Source organism: Pseudophryne corroboree, chromosome 1 (assembly GCF_028390025.1).
Source record: "Pseudophryne corroboree isolate aPseCor3 chromosome 1, aPseCor3.hap2, whole genome shotgun sequence".
NCBI lineage: Eukaryota > Metazoa > Chordata > Amphibia > Anura > Myobatrachidae > Pseudophryne > Pseudophryne corroboree.
Genome location: NC_086444.1, coordinates 105453053 through 105465253, shown reverse-complemented (window position 1 = coordinate 105465253; position 12201 = coordinate 105453053). Strand labels below are relative to the sequence as shown.

General features: G+C 44.6%; 1 protein-coding gene across 2 annotated transcripts in view; it reads right to left on the bottom strand.

The window, feature by feature from the left end:
* PARP8 (poly(ADP-ribose) polymerase family member 8) overlaps positions 1-12201 on the bottom strand; it is a 420080-nt gene that overhangs the window by 386560 nt on the left and 21319 nt on the right. The gene's annotated exons all lie outside the window — the stretch shown is intronic.

The window sequence follows — 12201 nt, the reverse complement described above, 5'->3', positions numbered from 1 at the left end:
AGTTAATTTTCTGTACAGAAAAACCAAAGTGTATTTGAGTGAACGAACGTGAGTGTGCAAACATAATAAAGGTTTTGTGGACCCAGGGAATTCGGGATCCCGTAGGAGACCACACCAGGTGAGTGGACACTTGGTGACGTGAGACTGGCTTGCTCACGTTAACATAGATTAAAGTACAAAGGAGCAAGGTAGCAGATACCGCAGGCCAGAAGGTCAGCAAAGGTTTAGAGTACCGCAGACCAAAAGGTCAGCGAGGTTTTTGTTTAGGTACCGCAGCCCAGGGGGTTAGCGAAGAACCCATATAGGCCATTTGATTGATACGCTCCGGCTGAGGTTTCGCAGCCTGAAAAATCGATTCCATTGGTCGTACGGCGGATAAGTAACAGTTACCTATACGCTGTGCGATTGTACCGCGCGTTCGTGAGTGCAATACTTAGCGCAAGGTGATACCCTTTTTACGAGCTTTGCGTAAAATCGCGGGATCATTAGCGCTGGGTGTAGCATACGCAAGCGTGATTTGTGTAAACATTTTTTTTGTTTTAAGGGAGTTTCGCTGGTCACTCAGGAAATCTCCAACAACCAATATTTACTGAATAGGGTAAGTCACTCCCATATACTTCCAGTAAATAGAGGTTACACAGGGGCCCTAGGTTGGATACTAACTTCGCTGACGACAGTATTTGGTAGTATTGGCCAACGTGGGCGTGAGTGGGTGAGAGCACTCGTTGAACTTTCACCGTTGCCTTATATTGAGTATTTTGTTTTTTTGTAGGAATTAGCTGAGAAGGCAATACCTGCAAAATATGGGGGCCAGTTGCTCAAGTAAGGGACGTGCAACCAGGGTTCAGGTTGACATTCCGCGGCCCAGGGGGTCAGCGAGTTACATAATGTGTGAGAAGTATGGATCACACACAGAGGTTTTATGCAATGAATGGGAACGTATGACTGCGGAAGATAGGGAACCATTCCCTAAGGTAGGCAGTTTTGAACCAGAGGTGTTGCAGAATTTAAGGTTTAGGATATGTCTGATAGAATCCCGAAAACAAATGGTCAGACACACAAACTGTTTAAATTTATGGCAGCAAGAGGGCGATATGCAGAGGGAACTAGCTCACGCAGCCGGTTCCAAACCTAGCAGGAAACTGATGGCAACCGCACCACCACCACCGTATATTACAGGGGAGAAAATGGCTACATACAATGGCATATTGGTATATGATAAGAGTAAAATTCATAAATGTACTAATGCTAACCTGTGCAAGTTGTATCCCATTTTAAACTTCCCTCAGGACTGCGAGCAAGAAGATGAGCCCAGCACGATATTGGCACTCTCTCTAGCAGCCACCATACAAGACACCCAGGTGGGCACGGCCCAACCAATAAGAGTAGTAAAGGCCCCTAGCGGAGGAGTAGGTGAGGTCGTGTCCACAGGTAAGTACGGTACCGTACATTATGAAGAGACAACAGCACCTCAGATTGTAGAGTCAACTCAGAATGATGTAATTGAACTAAATCCTGTCAGGGTGATCGCGGTCCCCAATGGGAGGACTGACGCTGAGGGAATCACCCCCATCAGGAACATTGCTATGCATTGTCCTTGGTCCCGGACAGAATTGAGGACAATTATGTCTGAATTTCCCGATCCCAGAAAGGATCTAGCCGCATGTCAGAGGTTTATTAAAGAATTAGGTAATGCCACCGAACCCTCAAACAAAGATTGGCGAACAGTGCTACGGGAATGTTTACCCTCCAATATTGACCCCGCAAAATTCATTACTGATTGTAAATTAGATGTAGAAGTACCTCTCACTGATGAATACACTCAGGAGAATGTACGACAGATCAATCTGCAATTAGGAGTATATTTCCCTACTGTTGTCAAATGGAATAAAATCTTTTCCATAAGACAAAAATAAGGTGAAACGGCATCTGAATATTTCCATCGAGCACTGCAGGAAATGGCTGGATACACTGGGGTCAAGGACATTAAGGAAAATGTACATCACAGAGAGGTAGCTGTGTCAGTATTAATGGACGGGTTAAAATACACATTAAGAACCAGGGTACAAACCTCTCTACCTAACTGGAGAGGTATCTCGGTGGCTGCATTAAGAGAGTCCGCTATCGAGCACGATCGGAACATCGTTAAGCACAGGGAGTCACAGGGGGACAAGCTGATGACAGTAAGTATTAATGCCCTTACAACCAAACCACATCAGCCAAAACCCCAGACCCCTGATGGTAAGTCGCATGTAGTAGTATGTTATAACTGCAAGAAGGAAGGACATTTTGCACGGAATTGTAGGTATAAGGACACACATAAGGTATATCGACCCCCTAGACCAGGATATGAACCACATTATGATACACGTAATTGGGACCAGGGATCGCATAGGAGGAGTTATGAGCCGCATGCAGGGGAAACAAGGAGGTACCCACCTAGGAGGGACTGGCAGACCTCTGAAAATTCTCAGCTACCCCCCTCACATATTGTAGCTGCCAGCGCGCTGCGGGAGGGTCATAATATACAATAGGGGTTAGGCCACACCTGTAGTCTGTAGCCAGTAAAATTGATTGCTAGCCTAGGTAGTGAACCTGAGGTCACAGTTGATGTAGCTGGTAGATCATTACCTTTTCTTGTAGATACAGGGGCGGCCAGGTCAGTATTAAATTCAACGGTAGGTATGAAAACCACGGGTAAAACAATTTCAGCAATGGGAGTAACAGGAATAGTGCAACACTGCCCTTTAAGTAGACCAGCGGAGATTACGATAGGGCCTTTGCAGACCAAGCATTCCTTTTTGCTAGCTGCATCGGCTCCGACTAATCTACTTGGGAGAGATTTATTGTGTAAAATGAGGTGTGTCATATATTGTACTCCTGAGGGTGTCTTCTTAGAAATACCCGAGAATCACGTTCAGGAAGTGCAGGATATGTTAGACACCCCACAAAGGTTAATTTCACACTCTGCTGTTATAGGACGTCCAGCACTGCCAATAGTCCCATCTTCACTGTGAAAAAGAGTGGGGGGAGGGGTTACAGGCTAGTGCAGGATCTAAGGGGGATAAACAAGATAGTTGAGTGCCAATTCCCCGTAGTGCCAAATCCAGCTGTCATTCTCATGCAAATTCCCCCTACTGCAAAATTTTTCACTGTCATTGACCTCTGTTCTGCTTTCTTTTCGGTCCCTCTGCACCCTGACAGCCAATACTTGTTTGCATTCACATACAGAGGAGTACAGTACACCTGGACTCGCCTACCCCAAGGTTTCATTGACAGCCCAAGTATTTTCTCCCAGGCTTTGCATGACTGTTTACAATCCTTTTAACCTGAGAGCGGGTCAGTATTAATACAATATGTAGATGACTTACTGCTGTGTTCTGATTCACTCGAATCGTCCTTGAAAGACACGAAACAGCTTCTGTTTTACCTTTCTAATACGGGACACAAGGTTTCAAAGGACAAGTTGCAGTTGTGCCCAGACCAAGGTAAAATATTTGGGACATTGCTTGACACAAGGACTTAGACACCTCACCGCTGATAGAATACAGGTGATTCGCGACATGACTCTGCCACAAACCCAGCAACAGATCCGTACTTTTCTTGGAATGTGTGGGTACTGCCGAAACTGGATCCCAGGGTTCTCCATACTGGCTTTACCGTCTCCTCGAACAAACCAGTTCGGATCTCTCACACAGATGAGTCCGAACTGGCATTTGAGAGACTTAAACAGTGCCTATCACAGGCACCTGCATTAGGCATGCCAGATTATGGGAAACCCTTTGAGTTGTATGGTACGGAAAGTGCTGGGTGCGCGGCAGGTGTCCTAATACAGAGACATGGTGATGCCAGCAGGCCGGTAGCTTACTACAGTGCACAGTTGGACACCGTATCGCGGTCTCTCCCCACATGCTTGCGAAGTGTTGCAGCGATAGTTTTGCTAGTGAGTAAAAGCGAAGACGTAGTATTAGGACACAACCTGACCATCCATACACCTAATGCAGTGTCAGCCTTACTGAACTCTGCCCAAACCAGACATGTCTCATCTGCACGGTTTACAAGGTGGGAATTAGCACTAATGGCCCCTGTAAACATCACCATAAAGAGATGCAGCGCACTAAATCCTGCAACTTATCTGCCAGGTGTGCCTAGACAGGCACAAAGGGTGGAGGATGAGAATAATGGTGAAGGAGGATTTAGTATAGACACTGACACACATGATTGTATGGAATATCTAAACCAAACTTTCACTGCAAGACCCGACATTAGTGACAACCCACTGGAAGGCGTAGATTTTACTTTTTACACGGACGGTAGTTGCCACAGACAGATGGACTCGGGAGACTTGTGTACTGGATATGCAGTCGTAGATGACAGAGGTATCATAGAAGCTGAACCCCTGGGCCCACCGCACTCAGCACAAGTTGCTGAGCTGGTCGCCCTAAACAGAGCGTGTGAACTGGCCAAGGGTAAGTCAGCCAATATATATACAGATTCTAGGTATGCCTTTGGAGTAGTGCATGATTTCGGGGCCCTATGGCGCCTCAGAAATTTCATGACGGCAGCTGGCACACCTGTAGTGCATGCATCCCATATAAAAAGGCTTCTAACAGCGATACAAGAACAAGACAGAGTGGCTGTTATCAAGTGCAAAGCCCACACTTACAGTCAAGACCCAGTGTCACTTGGTAACAGCCGGGCAGACAAAGCTGATAAACCAGCAGCCAGCACCCCCATACAAACAGATATCACATCATGATGATATTTAACACTGTCAACACACAAAAAATAAGTGAAATGCAAAATTTGTGTTCACCACAGGAAAAGGCAGTCTGGAGGTCAAAGGGGTATGGCCAGGAGTCCTCAGGACTCAGGACAGATGGACAGGGTAAGCCAGTAGCCCCCAGGGCATATCTTCCAAGCTTAGCTGAGGCGGCACACGGTCTGACTCATCTGGGTAAAGAGGGTATGTGTAAGCTGGTGAGAGCCTACTGGTGTGCGCCAGGATTCTCTTCTCATGCGGGTAAGAGAGCAATGACATGTCTTATTTGCTTGAGGAAGAATATTGGAAAGTCAATACCAACAGAACCATCCCATATCCCGCCGACAGACGGCCCTTTCCAGGTAATACAGATTGATTTCATACAGTTACCATGTGTTTTCTAATTGGGTAGAAGCATTCCCTGCTGCCACAAATACTGCTACGTTCACTGCAAAGAAAATTGTGCAGGAATTTGTGTGCAGATATGGTATCCCTAGAAAAATTGAAAGCGATAGGGGTACCCATTTTACAGGTGAAGTCTTTCAGGTTATGTGTAAACTGATGGGAATTAATAGCAAGCTGCATACTCCGTACCGCCCACAGGCGAGTGCGAAGGTGGAAAGAGTAAACAGCACTATTAAGAACAAGCTGAGCAAAGTGATGGCTGAAACTGGATTGTTGTGGCCAGAAGCTTTGCCACTTGTATTGTACAGCATCAGAACCACTCCCAGGTCCCCACATAACCTATCACCCTTTGAGATTCTTTTTGGCCGACAACCCCATGTAATGATTGACCCCCAGGATGATTTGAAATGCAATAACGAAGTGACTGTAAAATATTTGGTTAAGATGAGCCAGCAGTTGAGGAATCAAAACAGAAATCTAAAGCTGGTGATTCCTGACCTACCAAACAGTAATTGTCATGACATTGAACCTGGGGATTATGTAATGATTCAAAATTTTCTACACTCAGGTTGCCTCATTGACAGGTGGGAAGGACCGTACCAAGTCTTACTAACCAGCACGACAGCATTAAAGGTTGCCGAAAGAGAGACTTGGGTCCACTCGTCCCACTGTAAGAAGGTCGCTGACCCAGAGAGAACCCGTGACAAAGAGCAGAGTGTAGAGAACATCGTATCACTGGAGTGTCTGTTCCGGGAAGGCTGAGAGGCGGGACTGTTGTCACGGCACCTGAGCGCGGAGAACAACAAGACCAGAGACAGTTGTCGCACCAGTTTTCTTTTTCCTTTTTATTATTTTCTCCATCTCCCATTTCCTCCCCCTTCTTGTTCCTTTTCTCTCCCCTTAACAAGATGGACTTACCCCAAGAGACTGCGTTCCGGGTTTTCCTGTTAACCCTGTTGTTGACCAGAGCAGTCTGTTTCGGTGAGAGTACCAGAGAGGTCGAGAAAGGATCTGGAATGGGTTATGAGAGCGAGGACGGATTTGTAGAATTCCAAGAGCAACACATCACTCGAGCAAAGGCGTGTATCAGAAAACGATCTGGTAGTCAGGGAATTAGGAGGCACTGTGAAGGGTTATTGGCTGAGGAAAATTGCATTTGTAAAAATTGTGAGAACATAGTTGAGGATGGGTGTATCCAGAGATGTCAGTCCAGCCTTAATATCAACATGGATCGTCATCCATTGAGTGACTACCACTCACTAGTGGGTAAGGTTTTAAACCAGACAGAATGCTGGGTGTGCTCACAGGTACCTCAAGGTCAGAGCAAGTCAGGATTAGTACCGTACCCTTTAGTAATAGATGAGGTACTCGAATTACGGGGTGGGAGACCGGTGGACAAGAAATTTAATATTTCTAGGCCCCCTAGTTTGAAGCTCCACCAGTATCATGTAGATAGATCCTTAGTATGTTTCAACATTTCCAATTCCCGAAAATCGGGAAATTGGGAGGTGACATGGAATAACCAAATCATGGCATTTTCGCACAGAGCTGATAGGATACCCGTAGACTCTGAACTTATACGCCAAATAGCCAACAGTGGAAGGTATTTTCGGTATAGGTATACTCAAGAAAGTAAGACCATGCGGGTTGGAGAAGTATCACCAGGGTACTGTGCGCATATCATACAGCCTGATACGTGTACTGAACAGATGAGAGAGTTAGGGATAGGGTTTTTCACTTGGAAAGTATGTAATATGGTGATGTCATATTCTGTCCCATATGTTCTCCCCGATGATGCCTATTTCATATGTGGGAGGAAGGCGTATAAGTGGCTTGCCCCAAACTCAGAGGGATTGTGTTACATTGGAAGAGTGTTGCCAGAGGTCATGACCATAACCCATGATAAGATGAAAGACATTCACCGCAGTGCTCAAGTTCCTTATACTCATACTCATTATGAACACATCGTTAAGAGAAACCTCATAGATAGGACAGAGCACGTAGCCTCTGATTTGATCCACGAATCCACCGGGATTCAATTCCTTCTCACATTAGACATCACCCGTACTGCAAGAGGAATTATAAATTATAGGTATATCCATGCGCTAGCGAACCTGATAGATAATATCACTGAGATGTATGACGACACCTTCAGGTATACGGGAAGGGAGTTGCAAGCTTACAAAACAGAACTGATCCAGCACAGGATGGTCCTCAATTATATCACAGCCGTGACGGGTGGGTACTGTGTCACACTGGCAACTCAGTATGGTGTGAAGTGCTACACGTATATTACAAACAGCACTGATGACCCAACCGAGATCATTGATCAAAAGATGGACGATATCTTGCAGTTGAAGTGGGAGTTCCGAAGGAGACACAACCTTACCCTGACTGCTGTGAGTAATGAACTGACCGGCTGGGTCTCATGGTTGAACCCACGCAATTGGTTCTCAGGTTTAGGAGAATGGGCTCAAAATGTTATTATGCGTGTAGGAAAGTTTCTCCTTTGTATCCTGGGAGTCATCATAATTATTGGTTTGATATTTAGGTGTGTTCGAATTTTAACGCGGCGCAAGCACGGCACAAAATTGACGAGTTTAAAGAGCGGGGGCATTGGTACAGCAGCAGATTTAATTTACGATCCATCTATAGAAACAATGTTGTGATAAGGATTGCAAATGAATTCCACGGCCCGTTTCTTTCACCCGTTTTTCCTGTGTTTCCCCCTCAGCAAAAATACACCCATCCGGAAGAGACTTCGATCAACACCCAAGAATGATTACGCAAAAGTTATGTGAATGTATTTTAGATATGTGTCTTATCTTCATCTCTACAACCTTCAGTAAGTCACACACATAGTCGACAGGTGATATCCACATATATTAGCACTCACATATGTTCCCCCTCCATGTATCATCACCTAAATGTGCACCCCATTTGTTGGAACAAGAAGCCGAAAAGAGCTCAGTAGTGTTTGTTGGCCCACTTACAGACCCTTAATACGGGATGAGAAGGATTTAATGCATACTTCGCAATACCTCGAAGCTTATCTAGAACATATAGGGCACGATGATACATGCCCCTCAGACATGAATTCATACATACATGCTTTTACTATCCCACTAGGTCATACGTTTCCCACCTACACCTCTCCTCCTACCATCCAATCATCTGTAGATATTGTATTGTATATTTTTCTGTTTTATGTTTAGATAGTGGCAGTTATTGTTGACTGCCAAAGGGTGGGCTGTCAAAGTCGAAAAATATTGTAATGCATACACCATGTACTAACCCCATACACATGCCCGCTGCGCGTGCACTTGTTCCGCCGTGCGTGCACATATCCGCAATTTGCGTATGGTCGCTCCCGTATTCCTGCGCGTGGTATGGGTATTTACGGCGGAGTTTGTGAGCGCATAGAGGGTTATCAGAACATTACATATTTAACCCAAATAGTGCACATTTTACACATAGCCACCCCGCACCACATCAGCAAGTATCAACAGTTTAAATGATTCCAGGACTAAGGGATTTGCCTTTGCATGATAGGAAGGGACAGACAAAGGTTATAAGGTGATGTCTAGTATCCAGCTGTAGGGTATTTTAAGGGTAATATTCCGGTGTTGGTTAGAGGAAGATCGCATGTTCCTGCGTATAGTTATGTGCAAAAGTAGAATATAGATATAAACTGTATTTAACGTATATTATGTATGCGGCGTGAATCCAGAGGAGACCACCCACAAGAGCAGTTGGGAAAGACATCGCCCACCTTTTCAAATCAACCTATGACCTCTCCTGTAATGTAAAGATGCATCTCTGTGTCCAATAGACAAAGGGATTACAGTGACCATTGTATTGTATATGGAAGTAGTGTATAAAAAGCCTGTTGCTGCCTGGCTGGTCAGAAGACTCTGAACGCTATCTACCTGATGAGCGGAGGACTGGTCCAGGTTGCGCAAGCGAACATTCTCACGTATGTACATTGACTGTAGCCATTATACTGTTGTAGATTTATCTTGTTAGCCTTGTAGTGTATAACTTGTACTGTTATCCCCTTTCAAATAATCCACTGTGGCGTTAAAACCCAGCGGTTAACTACATATCGGTGTTGTGTCCTCATTTCCCTGCTAAGGTTTAAAGTGTATTTAACTGTATAAGGTTTAAGGTGTAACATCATTACAGTGCTTCGCGGCACAAGGTTTAGAGTGTAAGAATAACATTGCATTGCATTACGGATAAGGTGTAAAGTTTATTACGAGTGTGCGCGCGCTGTGCGTACTCTGTACACCCAGTGCGGCGTGTGTACGCCAAGTACGTACAACGTATGGGACTCTGTACGCAAATAGCGTGCGAAGTGCGTAGCGTGTATATTAAGTCTAGCGGCCGCAGCGGCTCCATGGTGAAAGTGTATTTAGAGGTATAGCATTATGGTTTAAGATAATATCGACATTATCAGTAGTGAACAAGGAAACAAATGTATTTAAACAAAAAAACAAACATACAAAAAACCCCACATACTGTACATAGAACAGCTTAGAAACAAAGGTCACACACAAAGTCACATTACTTTCCCAAAACAAAGTGAAAGAACTGAATGATAGTAATGCAAAATATTTATTTTATTTTATTTTTTTAAAGTTCAGCTCAGTGGATGCAGAATGAGGAACCCAACACTGCTTTTAATTCTCTTTACAAGCCAAGCATAATAGAAGCACTGAGATGTAATCTATAGGCATTATAGGGACATCTATACAAGCGAGGCATTATAGGGACCTCTATACAAGGGAGACATCATAGGGACCTCTATACAAGGGAGGCATTTTAGGGACCTGAATACAATACAGAGAGCATTTCAGAAGGCATATATACAAAGCACTCTAGTGGTCTTTATAAAATACTGAGTGCATCAGAGTGACCGTTATACTGTACAATACAGAAAGCATCCTACAAAAGTGACATTCATAAAATACTGAGCGAATTATAGTGACTGTCATATAATACAAAGAGCATCCTAGTGATTGCTACACAATACTGACAGCATCTTCGTGAGCAATATACAATACAGACTGCATCCTAGGGACTCTGATAAAATGCTGAGAGCATGATAGCACCCGCCATGAAAAAACTAGAGCATCAGTGACCAACATCAAATATTGATGGCATCATAGTGGCCAATTTACAGTACTGTGAGTGACTGATACATAATACAAAGAGCATCTTAGTGACAAAACCACAATACAGGGAGCATCCTAGAGAGTGAACTACACTACAAAAATCATATCAATGACATATATACAGAGAGCATACCACAGACTGATATGGAGTACAGACAGAATCCAAATGTCTGTATGTAAGGGATTAGTAAATAAGATTTTGGTATGTTCATGTATATACTGTAGTGAGAAGCATCTCACACATCAACCTTTCCATGGTTGTCAGAGACACAGATCTCAGTAAACATACTGTTCAGGGTGTCACTGAAAGATATCACACTCCTCTTCAAACACTTGGGTACACACTTGCCGATGCACATCAGATGTGATACATGCAAGATCTCCCTCCTGCAAACGGTATCATTCATACACACTGAACAATATTGATTGCTATACTGGATGACGGCACCCGGACACATCCAGTCTTGTACAATGGCCCTCATTCCGAGTTGTTCGCTCGCAAGCTGCTTTTAGCAGATTTACTCACGCTAAGCCGCCGCCTACTGGGAGTGAATCTTAGCTTCTTAAAATTGCGAACAACGTATTCGCAATATTGCGATTACACCTCTCTTAGCAGTTTCTGAGTAGCTCCAGACTTACTCGGCATCTGCGATCAGTTCAGTGCTTGTCGTTCCTGGTTTGACGTCACAAACACACCCAGCGTTCGCCCAGACACTCCCCCGTTTCTCCAGCCACTCCCGCGTTTTTCCCAGAAACGGTAGCGTTTTTCCGCACACACCCATAAAACGGCCAGTTTCCGCCCAGTAACACCCACTTCCTGTCAATCACACTACGATCACCAGAACGATGAAAAAGAGTAAAATTTCTAACTGCATAGCAAATTTACTTGGCGCAGTCGCACTACGGACATTGCGCATGCGCACTAAGCAGAAAATCGCTGCGATGCGAAAAAATTTACAGAGCGAACAACTCGGAATGACCCCCAATATCTTTAGATTTCAAGGTAAAAACGACCAGCGGGAGCGTGCATTGTTAGCGATATATGGAATACACAGCGAACAATATATCTTCTGATACATCGACTGGGACGATATATCGGGTGCATATTGCCAAGTGTGTACGCAGCCTAACACCAGGGGTGGTCAACCAGTCAGAGACAAAAAAATCAAAACCCCTTCATTACCAGTGTATTCCTGCATTACCCTTTACCTGCTGTTTATCAATAAACCCAGCATCCTGTTTAAGGAATCTCTGGGTGGTCTAACAGTAACTTTTACATCCACTTTGCACCTACTGTGACCACCATCCCAATAGGCTATATCAATAAGCCGGGAGGGGGGAAAAAGCCATCACTGATTCTCTACGACAAGTGGTCTCATTAAGCTGTAAGCCCACTGGGAAAAGTCCAGTGGAGGTCTATGGCCAATTTGTCCCTGCAGCTAGGAGGGATCCGGTCTCTAGATCTACAGTAACTAGGTCGACAGTGTCTAGGTCGACCACTATTAGTCGACAGTACCTAGGTCGACAGGGTTTCTAGGTCGACATGTTCTATGTCGACAGGTCAAAAGGTCGACATGAGTTTTTCACAATTTGTTTCTTTTTTTGAACCTTTTCATACTTAACGATCCACGTGGACTACGATTGGAACGGTAATCTGTGCCGAGCGCAGCAGTAGCGGAGAACTAATTGGGGTTCCCGGTCACTCTACAAAGAAAACAACACCAAAAAATATATAAAAACTCATGTCGACCTTTTGACCTGTCGACATAGACCATGTCGACCTAGAGACCCTGTCGACCTAGTTACTGTTGACCAAAAGTGGTTGACCTAGACACTGTCGACCTAGTTACTATCTAC